General features: G+C 38.7%; 1 long non-coding RNA gene across 2 annotated transcripts in view; it reads right to left on the bottom strand.

The window, feature by feature from the left end:
- The window catches only part of LOC109490168, a 28,289-nt gene that overhangs the window by 14,040 nt on the left and 749 nt on the right, over positions 1-13,500 (bottom strand). For both annotated transcript variants that reach the window (XR_004628973.1, XR_002143436.2), the window contains exons 2-3: positions 12,741-12,846; positions 74-155 (exon numbers count right to left, since the gene is read on the bottom strand). This is a non-coding gene — a long non-coding RNA (uncharacterized LOC109490168). The remainder of the gene's footprint in view (positions 1-73; positions 156-12,740; positions 12,847-13,500) is intronic.

Here is a 13,500-nt window from a genome sequence, read left to right as displayed (position 1 = left end):
AAAAGGAAAGAGAAAATTAATGTTAAAAAAATATGAGGATGCAAGATGTAAAATTTCTTCAGATGCTTCTTACCTCAATGGCTGTGGTGCCTTCTTTATGTGGGGAATTCAGATCTGTGGGAAGCCACGTTCGTGGGTATTTTTGATTGGATGAGCTATTCACATGACAGACATGAGAAAGTAACAGTGTTAAATGAGACACATATATTTGCATTACACAAAGTTTAAAATTATAATTTCTCTAGTTTTAGTTTTAGGTTTTTAAAATGTTGTTTTCCCTGGAGAGATAGAAATGGCATCTTGAGGGGGAATTACTTCACAGAAGCTATGTAATTTAATTGGATTTATTTCTAATAATGTGTGACATGAAAAGGTTAATTTGAAATGTTGAGAAGCAATGAACTCCTTGGATGATTCACCAAAAATTAGCTTTACTTTACAAATTACTGTGCCATACTGTCTTTCTTGCCTGAGGGTCAGCTGGTACTGAAGCTCTCAGGCTGTTGGGTATAAAATAATGAGAAGAAATAACATCACATAAAAAAAACCAAAATTTCACATTCAAATGCCTGTTATAACATAAATTAAACCACTATTTTACATTTTTTTCATTACTTTCTGGTTTTAGTATATACCCTAAGTTTCAGAGCATTTTCAAAAGTCAGTGCCTTGAAACTTACATACTTTAGTTAGTAGTCTGATAAAAACCAGAATAATTAGATGTAACATGCTAAGAACACCTTTTACTTGCTTTTTTCATAGTAGTGAATTTACTTTTTGATTTAGCTTTTTGGATTATTCCTAAATGTGGTTTTGAAATACTTCCTTTAGTACATTTAGCTGTATGTTTTGGAGCCAATAAAATAAACTGAGAAATGTTTAATACCACTGGTCAGAATTCAGATATATTTTAGTAGTGTTCCAATAGAGTAAAATAAAATAACTACCTTTTATGTTAGACAATTCATTAGTTATTGACCCAGTAATAAATCATGTCATAATCAAAATAGTTTCAAGGCCCAAACTTCAATATCATTTATTAATTCATTCACCTGTCAAATGTTAATTAAATATCTCTTGGTTACGTACCAAAGTACACAACCAATCTTATGCTGATTATCAGTATACAACCCTATTAATAGCTAGAGTATTAGCAGTATCAGATAGGAGACTGTAGAACCATATATACATAATATTATATACATATATTCTATAGACTAAGTAGTACCACATAGGTTAGTGCATTTTGTATTGTAAGAATTTCCTTCAGAATGTTCACAAATTCAAGCAAATTTTCTTAACAAAATACACCGCTTCACAACTATCTAAAATAGTGAAGAATGTGAGTTCTTGACCCCTGTGAAGTACAAAGGGAAAATAGTTATTGGTTGTAGAGAGACTGGAAAAGCCAAGATGGAGGATTGCTTAGGGAAATCCCATGTATTATTAGTTAGGTCCAGTTACCCTACAGAATGCAAACAGAGGTTTCAACTCTACCATCTGTGTAACCATGGACAGCTCCGTAAGCATATATAAAGGGGGCCCCCAACTATCATAACACTATAATAATTATGTTTAAATAATGCTTTTTAGTTATAGAATGGTCACTGAAGACAGTATCAACATTTACTGAATGATAGAAAAAGATGGAAACCAGAAACTTTGAGATAATGCATAAGAAAAAGATAAAACTGAAATATGCTCAGAAATACTTTCAGTATTGTCCTTGTAAAAGCACAATATGGTTTACATTCTTTTCAAAACCGTAGTGTGTCTGAAAGGCAGTTCTATAGCCACTGGAATCACTTCATATGCAGGTAAGCTCATAAGGCAGCATCAGCTGATGGAGTCTCTGGCTTTGTTCACTTGCAGATGTTTTAAAATTTCATTGGTTTGGGTAAACTTTGTCATCTTTTAGCAGCTACTTCTCTCCTATTCGCATTTGCCTAGATTAAATGAGGCTATAGACTTTAAAAATAAGTGCTTCTGTTTATCTGGTTTGGATTCACTGTGTAAAGTGAAAAATAATTTAATCATGCATTATATAAGCATTTGGCTATTAACGTGTGAAGCAAAGGTTTCATATTTTATTTATAATTTGTTGTGATGAAAGGCCTGATTCAAAATACAAATATAGCCACAAAGCCACTGTTCAAAACTGATATCTGATTTTTTATGACATTTTGTTTCTTTAAAAGAGGGCTGGTGTCATTTAGGAAATCTTCTTTTTCTTTTTAATACTGAAGCCTAGGGGAAAATCTATTTAGTTTAATGGTCAACCTTAGTTATTATTTATATTCTTTTTGACTGTCTATGCTCCCTCTGGTGGATAATATTACATAAGAAAATTTTCCATTTATTTCCCCTTTATTCTCCTCTAGACCCTGTATAGCCAATACAGTAATACTGTACCCCACTAATCTAAAACTCTGCACCTGAGTGATACATTCTATCATGTTCCTTTTATTCTATAGAACTATATCAGTATAGAATTTCCCCATTGTAATTTCTGAAAGCTAAACAAAGGTAGCCCAATTAACTGTGTGTTAATTGTCCATATTAATGGCAATAACAAAGTTTTTTGAGGCTCATGAGACAATTTACATGTCAGGGGCATGCCAGAATCTTTCTTTATGAATACATAGGAAATATTTGTTCCATTGTAAGGAGTAAAAATACAATTAATTTGATTGTATCATCTCATTATTTTTGAGTATGCAAAGAGTGCTTTGTAAATTATACAACGTTTAACCATTAGTACTAGCCAAGAAGGAATGACCTGGGTGTTCTGTTTAACACACTTTTTAATGTTAAATAAAGCAGATTTTAAAAAACCAAACTATTGGATTTGGGCCCTTAAGTTACCCAGAGTATACCTGTTCAGAATTCCACAATTTCATAAGTAAATGTCACTATTTTTTAGAAAACAATGTTTTATTCTTGCCTCTCCTTTACCAACCTTGCAAAAGATTCTTCAAAAAAAGACCTCCAATATAATCCTGCTTTCAACTTGAATAGAATGAGCAATGAGAACAAGCACAAATCTAAGAATTATTATTCATCGACTAAAACTTCTTCGTTAGAAAATTCATCTACAGCAGTAATTTCCATGGAATTTTCAAAGCCAAGTTCATTTAAGCCCTCTCTTCCTGACCTGAACACATACACACCTGATTTGAAAACCAGTGATATAGACCAGGGAATCCATTTTTTTCCTCTCTCCAGACTACTTTATATACAAATTGATAGCTAGAGTTGTTGTACATATTGTATACATATTGAAAACCACACATGTATACATATGAAAACTACTATATATAATATGCTTTGTTTTATGAAGACTTTTAACCATAAATGAAAAACATTTTAGTTCCAACAGAAGAACTGAAAGGATGCAAACAATTCAGACCTGAAAATATACAAATGGCCAATAAATATACATTATAAAATTTCAAACTCACTACTAATAAAAAATGCAAGTAAAAATAAGTTGCCATAAGTTTTTAAAATGCTGAAATACCCAATGGTGCTAAAGATATGCTTAGTCTGTTTAAACACTGCTGGTCAAAGTCTAAATGGAAATAACATTTCTTGGAAAGTAGTTTCTAGGAAAAGAAATTTATATTTATTCAAATACATTTGTCTTTGCATGATTTAATGGGGAAAAGTATAAATAGCCTAAATATCCAATTATAATGGAATGTGTATATCATTTTTTTGCATCTATATAATGGAATATTATACCATTAGTAAAAAATTAGCCTTTAGGAAAGAGCAATTATAATTATTTTCTAATACAGAGGTAACAATATCATTATAGAAAATCAGAAAATACTGAAATAATAACAAACAGTAAGATTACCTACAGCCCAACTACACACAGAAAACTTTGTGTGTGATTTTTTTTCTATCTTTAGTTAAGGTTAAACTGTATATACTGTATATTTAATTTTTTTAGATTGGGGAGAGGGGCAGGGGGAGAGAGAGAAAATCTTTTTTTAATTTTTTTTAAAGATTATATTTACTCATTTGTCAGAGAGAGAGAGAGAGCACAAGCAGGGGGAGTGGCAGGCAGAGGTAGAACGAGCCAGATGAAGGAATCAATCCTGGGACCCTGGGATTGTGACCCAAGCCAAAGGCAGGTGCTTAACCGACTGAGCCACCCAGGCACCCAAAGAGAGAGAGAATCTTAAACAGGCTCCATACCCACCTCAGAGTCCAACTTGGGGCTTGATCTCAAGACCCTGAGATCATGACCCGAGCCGAAACCAAGAGGTGGATGCTTAACTGACTGAAACACCCAGGCACCCCCTTTTGCTTTTTGCAGAGGGAGAGAGAATGAAAGGGGGGAGGCTGTATATTTAATTTTTAATCAATCTTTTTTTAAAAAAAAAATTTTTATCGGAGGTGAGTATGTGTATATGTGTGTGTTGCAGAGAAAGCGTGAGTGAGAGCTAGAGAGAATAAGAAAGCTAGAAGGGAGGGTGCAGTGGGAGAGAGAGCAAGAGAGAGAATGGGAATTCCTTGAAAAAAAAATTTAATTAAGGCAGATTCATTGTTGACTGAATGCCCTTTGATCTACTACAGATTTTTTGTTTATTTATTTACATAATCTCTACACCCAATGTGGGGCTTGAACTCACAACCCTGAGATCAAGAGTCACATGCATTCAGGAGGAGGAGTTAAGATGGCAGAGGAGTAGGGGACCCCATTTTCAGCTGGTCCCCTGAGTTGAGCTGGATAGATACCAGACCAGCATGAACATCCACGGAATCAGCCTGAGACTCAGGAAGATACATCTGGATCTCTACAAATGAATATCTCCAGCGCTGAGTATTGAGGTACGAAGCGGGGAGCCGTGAAACCGTGCACAGATATCAGAAGAAAAACGGAAGGGGGAGGGAGCCACCGTGTCCGGGCCCGGGAAGCGGTAGCCACCTGCACTGGGGAGCGGGCCAGACTCGCGGACCGGCACCCGCGAGACAGCAGACTGAGACCGTGAGCCGGGGGCGCGCGCTACCAAGCATCTCATGGAACTCCGGAACTCGGGTGTACTCACTGGATCCAGACTGAGACCGGGGGCTCCAGGAGCACGCGCAGGGCGGCTGGCGGCTGGCGGGCCACCTGCATGGGGGAGCGGGTGGACTCGCAGATGGCACCCGCGAGACAGCAGACTGAGACCGGGAGCTCCAGGAGTGCGCGTGGGGCGGCTGGCGACTGGCGGCTGGCGGGGTTAGAAACACAAAGGACAGAGACACGCCAGCCCTGGAAGTGAGGGCTGGGACACCGGGTGAGGGGCACACAGCCCGGGATGCTGCAGGGTTGAGCAGCACCAACAGAAACAGAGTTAAAGTGGCCAGAACATCAGTGGAGGACTCTACCCAAGCAGGGTTTCCTGAATACTGGAGCAGCAGGCCCCTCCCCCAGAAGGCAGGCTAAAAAATCAAGAAGCCCACAACCCGGGGCTCCCAGGTGGTGACAAAAGCCCGGAAATACCGGCTCACAGGGTGCCCATCCCCATCCCCCCTCGCAGGGGACACGGAGACTCTACCCAAGCAGGGTTTCCTGAATACTGGAGCAGCAGGCCCCTCCCCCAGAAGGCAGGCTAAAAAATCAAGAAGCCCACAACCCGGGGCTCCCAGGTGGTGCAGTCATTAAGCACCTGTCTTCGGATTAGGATGTGATCACAGTGTTATGGAAAGGAGTCCCTCATCGGGTTTCTCCACTGGGAGCCTGCTTCATCCTCTCCCACTACCCTGCTTGGGTTCCCTTTCTTGCTGACTGTCTGTCTCTCTCTCTCAAATAAATAAATAAAATCTTTAAAGAAGAAGCCCACATCCCTAAGATCTCTATAAAACAAGGGCGCACGGCCTGGGTCCCAGTCAACACTTGGGCTCTGGACAACCCTGCAATCTCTCTTCATCAGAATGACTCTCCTCATCAGAATGATGAGAAGGAGAAGTCCCCACCAGCAAAGAAAAGATAATGAGTCTGTGGCCTCTTCCACAGAATTAATACATATGGATGTATCCAAATTATCAGAAATGGAATTCAGAGCAACAATGGTCAAGATGATGAGTAAACTTGAAAAAAGCATCAGAGAAAGCGTTGCTGAGAATATAGAATCCCTAAGGGCAGAAATGAGAGCGAATCTGACAGAAATTAAAAACTCAGTGGGCCAAATACAGTCAAAACTAGAGGCTCTGACGGCCAGGGTCACCGAGGCAGAGGAACGCGTTAGCGAATTGGAGGATGGGTTAGTAGAAGAAAAAACGAAAATAGAAGCTGGTCTTAAAAAAATCCACGCCCACGAATGTAGATTACGGGAGATTACTGACTCTATGAAACGATCCAATGTCAGAATCATCGGCATCCCTGAAGGGGTGGAGAAAAACAGAGGTCTAGAAGAGATATTTGAACAAATTGTAGCTGAAAACTTCCCTAATCTAGCAAGGGAAACAAGCATTCGTGTCCAAGAGGCAGAGAGGACCCCATCCAAGCTCAACCAGGACAAACCTACGCCACGGCATGTCATAGTGCAATTCGCAAATATTAGATCCAAGGATACAGTATTGAAAGCGGCCAGGGCAAAGAAATTTTTCACGTACCAAAGCAAAGGTATCAGAATTGCGTCAGACCTGTCTACAGAGACCTGGAATGAGAGAAGGGGTTGGGGGGCCATTTTGAGAGCTCCTTCAGAGATAAACATGCAGCCAAGGAACCTTTTTCCAGCAAAGCTGTCATTCAGAATTGATGGAGAAATAAAGACGTTCCAAAATCGCCAATCATTAACCAATTTCGTAACCACGAAACCAGCCCTACAGGAGATATTAAGGGGGGCTCTATAAAGGTAAAAAGGCCCCAAGAGTGATACAGAGCAGCAAGTCACAACCGATACAAAGACTTTAAAGAGAAATGGCATCATTAAAATCATATCTGTCAATAATCTCTATCAATCTAAATGGCTTAAACTCTCCCATAAAACGCCACAGGGTTGCAGATTGGATAAAAAGACATGACCCATCCATTTGCTGTCTACAAGAGACTCATTTTGAACCCAAAGATGCATTCAGACTTAGAGTAAGGGGATGGAGTACCATCTTCCACGCAAATGGACCTCAAAAGAAAGCTGGAGTAGCAATTCTCATATCAGATAGACTGGATTTTAAACTAGAGGCCATAGAGAGAGATACAGAAGGGCACTATATTATTCTTAAAGGAAGTATTCAACAAGTGGATATGACAATTATTAATATATATGCCCCCAACAGGGGAGCAGCAAGATACACAAGCCAACTCTTAACCAAAATAAAGAGACATATAGATAAGAACACAGTAATAGTAGGGGACCTCAACACCCCACTATCAGAAATAGACAGAACACCCTGGCAAAAACTAAGCAAAGAATCAAAGGCTTTGAATGCCATACTCGACGAGTTGGACCTCATAGATATATATAGAACACTACACCCCAGAACCAAAGAATACTCATTCTATTCAAATGCCCATGGAACATTCTCAAGAATAGATCATGCTCTGGGACACAAAACAGGTCTCAGCCAATACCAAAAGATTGAAATTATCCCCTGCATATTCTCAGACCACAACGCTCTGAAATTGGAACTCAACCACAAGGAAAAACCTGGAAGAAACTCAAACACTTGGAGGCTAAGAACCATCCTGCTCAAGAATGACTCGATAAACCAGGAAATCAAAAAACAAATTAAACAATTTATGGAGACCAACGAGAATGAATACACAACGGTCCAAAACCTATGGGATACTGCAAAGGCAGTCCTAAGGGGGAAATACATAGCCATCCAAGCCTCACTCAAAAGAATAGAAAAATCTAAAATGCAGTTTCTATATTCTCACCTCAAGAAACTGGAACAGCAACAGAGGGACAGGCCTAACCCACTGACAAGGAAGGAGTTGACCAAGATTAGAGCAGAAATCAATGAATTAGAGACCAGAACCACAGTAGAGCAGATCAACAGGACTAGAAGCTGGTTCTTTGAGAGAATCCATAAAATTGATAGACCACTGGCAAAACTTGTCCAAAAACAAAGAGAAAGGACTGAGATTATTAAAATTATGACTGAAAAGGGAGAGGTCACGACCAGCACCATTGAAATTGCAAGGATTATTAGAAACTTTTATCAACAGCTATATGCCAAAAAACTAAACAATCTGGAAGAGATGGAGGCCTTCCTGGAAACCTATAAACTACCAAGACTGAAACAGGAAGAAATAGATTTCTTAAATAGGCCAATTAACTATGAAGAAATTGAGTCAGTGATAAACAACCTTCCAAATAATAAAACTCCAGGCCCAGACGGTTTTCCTGGGGAATTCTACCAAACATTCAAAGAAGAAATAATACCTATTCTCCTAAAGCTATTTCAAAAAATAGAAACAGAAGGAAAGCTACCAAACTCATTCTATGAGGCTAATATTACCTTGATCCCCAAACCAGGCAAAGACCCCCTCAAAAAGGAGAATTACAGACCGATTTCTCTAATGAATATGGATGCCAAAATCCTCAACAAGATCCTTGCTAATAGAATCCAACAGTACATTAAAAGGATTATCCATCATGACCAAGTGGGATTCATACCTGGGATGCAAGCATGGTTCAACACTCGCAAATCAATCAATGTGATACATCATATCAACAAGAAAAGACTCAAGAACCATATGATCCTCTCAATTGATGCAGAAAAAGCATTTGACAAAATACAGCATCCTTTCCTGATTAAAACCCTTCAGAGTGTAGGAATAGAGGGTACATTTCTCAATCTCATAAAAGCCATCTATGAAAAGCCTACTGCAAGCATTATTCTCAATGGGGAAAAGCTGGAAGCCTTTCCCTTAAGATCAGGAACACGACAAGGATGCCCACTCTCGCCACTATTATTCAACATAGTACTAGAAGTCCTTGCAACAGCAATCAGAAGACAAAAAGGGATCAAAGGTATCCAAATCGGCAAAGAAGAAGTCAAACTGTCTCTCTTTGCAGATGACATGATACTCTATATGGAAAACCCAAAGGAATCCACTCCCAAACTATTAGAAGTTATAGAACAATTCAGTAAGGTGGCAGGATACAAAATCAATGCCCAGAAATCAGTTGCATTTCTATACACGAATAACGAGACTGAAGAAAGAGAAATTAGGGAATCCATCCCATTTACAATAACACCAAAAACCATGCGTTACCTTGGAATTAACTTAACCAGAGACGTAAAGGACCTATATGCTAGAAACTATAGATCACTTTTGAAAGATATTGAGGAAGACATAAAAAGATGGAAAAATATTCCATGCTCATGGATTGGAAGAATTAACATAGTTAAAATGTCCATACTACCCAGAGCAATCTACACTTTCAATGCTATCCCGATCAAAATACCGAGGACATTTTTCAAAGAACTGGAACAAATAGTCCTTAAATTTGTATGGAACCAGAAAAGGCCCCGAATCTCCAAGGAACTGTTGAAAAGGAAAAACAAAGCTGGGGGCATCACAATGCCGGATTTCGAGCTGTACTACAAAGCTGTGATCACAAAGACAGCATGGTACTGGCACAAAAACAGACACATCGACCAATGGAACAGAATAGAGAACCCAGAAATGGACCCTCGGCTCTTTGGGCAACTAATCTTTGATAAAGCAGGAAAAAACATCCGGTGGAAAAAAGACAGTCTCTTCAATAAATGGTGCTGGGAAAATTGGACAGCTACATGCAAAAGAATGAAACTTGACCACTCTCTCACACCATACACAAAAATAAACTCCAAATGGATGAAAGACCTCAATGTGAGACAGGAATCCATCAAAATTCTAGAGGAGAACATAGGCAACAACTTCTATGACATCGGCCAGAGCAACCTTTTTCACGACACATCTCCAAAGGCAAGAGAAATAAAAGATAAAATGAACTTATGGGACTTTATCAGGATAAAGAGCTTCTGCACAGCCAAGGAAACAGTCAAAAAAACTAAGAGACAGCCCACGGAATGGGAGAATATATTTGCAAAGGACACCACAGATAAAGGACTGGTATCCAAGATCTACAAAGAACTTCTCAAACTCAATACACGAGAAACAAATAAACAAATCATAAAATGGGCAGAAGATATGAACAGACACTTTTCCAATGAAGACATACAAATGGCTAACAGACACATGAAAAAATGTTCAAAATCATTAGCCATCAGGGAAATTCAAATCAAAACCACACTGAGATACCACCTTACGCCAGTTAGAATGGCAAAGATAGACAAGGCAAGAAACAACAATTGTTGGAGAGGATGTGGAGAAAGGGGATCCCTCCTACATTGTTGGTGGGAATGCAAGTTGGTACAGCCACTCTGGAAAACAGTGTGGAGGTCCCTTAAAAAGTTAAAAATTGAACTACCCTATGACCCAGCCATTGCACTACTGGGTGTTTACCCCAAAGATACAGACGTAGTAAAGAGAAGGGCCATATGCACCCCAATGTTCATAGCTGCATTGTCCACAATAGCCAAATCATGGAAGGAGCCGAGATGCCCTTCAACAGATGACTGGATTAAGAAGCTGTGGTCCATATATACAATGGAATATTACTCAGCTATCAGAAAGAACGAATTCTCAACATTTGCTGCAACATGGACGGCACTGGAGGAGATAATGCTAAGTGAAATAAGTCAAGCAGAGAAAGACAATTATCATATGATTTCTCTCATCTATGGAACATAAGAACTAGGATGATCGGTAGGGGAAGAAAGGGATAAAGAAAAGGGGGGTAATCAGAAGGGGGAATGAAACATGAGAGACTGTGGACTATGAGAAACAAACTGAAGACTTCAGAGGGGAGGGGGGTGGAGGAATGGGATAGACTGGTGATGGGTAGTAAGGAGGGCAGGTATTGCATGGTGCACTGGGTGTTATATGCAACTAATGAAGTATCGAACTTTACATCGGAATCTGGGGATGTACTGTATGGTGACTAACATAATATAATAAAAAAATCATTAAAAAAAAAAAAGAAAATAAAAGAGTCACATGCTCTTCCAACTGAGCCAGCAAGGCACCCCTACTATAGTTCTTTTCTTTTCTTTTTTCTTTTCCTTTCTTTTCTTTTCTTTTCTTTTTTCTTTCTTTTCTTTCTTTTTTCTTTTCTTTCTTTTTTTTTTTTTTAACAGTAACTGGAACAGGAGTATCTACATGTGGTGGATTATTTGCAAAGATGGCCACCAAAAATTACTTCCAACCCTCTGTATATGTGCCCCTCCTTCCATCAAGAGGCGAAGTTTTCTACCCTTAAACCTGGACTAGTCCTATGATCTGCTTTGGCCAGTAGACCGTGTGAAAGTGATATTGGTTGACTTCTGGGCCTAGGTCTCAATAAACTTTGCAGCTTCTGTTTTTTCATACTCTTGGAAGCCAGCCATTATGTAAAGAATTCCAACTGTCTAACTAGAAAAAGTTTATGGGGAGAGAGGGAAGGATCTTGGAAGAATTATAAAGAGAAGAGAGTCCCATTCAACCCCCAGGCATTCTAGCCACCCCAGCTGACTGCCAAATTTCTGGGTGAAGCCATCTTGGATCCTCCAGCCCCAGTGGAGTTGCCCCAGCTAATGTCACTCAGATCAGGGACTAACTCTCCCTAGTAAAACCATCCATTTGGCAGTTGTCTGCCATTTTGTTGGTATTCTAGCCTTTATGTATTGGAATGATTTGTTAAGCAGTAGTAAGTTAACTGAAATACTGTATGAACCAGATGTGGCTCATGGTGAGATGGGCTTCGGAAGCAGAACACCGCTGGGCATGTCCCTCTTTCTTTTACCCTTTCTTTTTCTCTTTTCTGAAACATGGCAGCTACAGATGTGGCAGCCACTATATGGTGGTGAGGTGACGGTAGGAGGATGAACTTCTATATACTAAGAACAGCATGGGGAAAGATGGAAAGGGCTAGATTGCTGATGGCATCCTTGAACTACTACCCTGCCTCACATCTGCCTACCTCCAGAATTCTTGTAGGTACATCTGCCTACCTCCAGAAGTAGGTAGGTAAGCACTTACATCTTTTAAATGCTAATCTTATCTGTGAGGTTTGCTGTTCCTTCCAGCTGAATATAATTTAAACTGACTCAGCAGGCTTTTAAATTTTTGGTAAAATTTCAAGACACAAAAAGAATTACTTATGATATAATTGTATGTGTCAGAATCAGGTTTCAAACATGGTTGTCCTAACAATAAGAAAAGTATCTATAGCTATCTATCTATCTATCTATCATCTTTCTATCTGCTTGTCCACCTACCTATCTATCCTTCTGTCTCTATCTTTGTATCTATCCATCCATTATTTATCACAAAGGAATAAATGAATAAAAACTGGAATGTAACACATCAAATGCATCTTACAACTTTTATAATTAGTGGTTCATTCACTTAATCACTTAATGCAACTCACTGAGTGTTGTTTTCTCCAGCCATAAAATAGAGCTAAGCAGTATATCTATTTTGCAGCATTGTTGGGAGGTAGAGAAAATGTATGTAAGGTGTTTAGATTTGTGCTTATATTAAGTAAGTGCTGACAAAATGTTAGCTAAAATGATTTCTATTAAGTTTTCATTTTTATTTCTATTCTTTTTGCTTCTCTAATTTTTACAATAAGAGTAGTTACTTTTATAATCAGAGAACAAAACAAAGCAAAGAGAGTCTTGTATAAAAATCTCTGGATGGTACTTACACAGTATTAAGCTCCAAAACAAATATAAAGTTCTATGCAGCAGAGGTTGAGTTTCCAAGTTTTGTGGCTTAGAAATCGGGTCTGCTAGAATCATTTCATCCACTGCCTGAAATATTTACAAGTATTATTTAAGTATTTTGTTTAATATTAAATGGCAAAAATGAATCTTTATGGCAAAATCAATCTTTCTTTTATGTTCGTCTACATATCCTTGACTAAACTGGTGTGCTTCAAAATTGCCGCAAAACCCCACCCAGTAAAGCTTGAAATGTTTCTGGATGGGTGGTTCACAAAACATCAAGTTGAACTTGTCTGAGATTTTTCTGAACATATGGCAAAGAGGTGGGAGCTAACACTTTTAGTTACTTATACTCGCTGGATTTGCCTGGGCTGATATTTCTGGAAATTTAATATTACTCAAAATAAAGTAGAGAAAACAGCACAAAGAATTTGATTATTTCTGACTGGTGGTTGATCCCCAGTGTTGATGGAAATCTGGCAATTATAACAGGAGAGTCTGATGGCTTTGGATTCTTGAATTTTAAGTCATTTCATAACTTGAATGTGGATGTTCCAATTTCAGTTCTGCTACTGACTGGCTTCCTATTATTATCACATTGTCCTGGTTTTTTTAATGCGTAAAATGGGGTTATAATGCTGATCTTTTCTGCCTCTCTCTCTTTCAGAGTATCTCAGATTTTGAAATTCTTTAATGTGAAGTATAACAATGCATGCAATATATCCAGATAAAATAAAAATA

This window comes from Ailuropoda melanoleuca, chromosome 11 (assembly GCF_002007445.2).
Source record: "Ailuropoda melanoleuca isolate Jingjing chromosome 11, ASM200744v2, whole genome shotgun sequence".
In the NCBI taxonomy this organism is placed as follows: Eukaryota; Metazoa; Chordata; class Mammalia; order Carnivora; family Ursidae; genus Ailuropoda; species Ailuropoda melanoleuca.
This window is presented reverse-complemented; position numbering and strand designations above follow the sequence as displayed.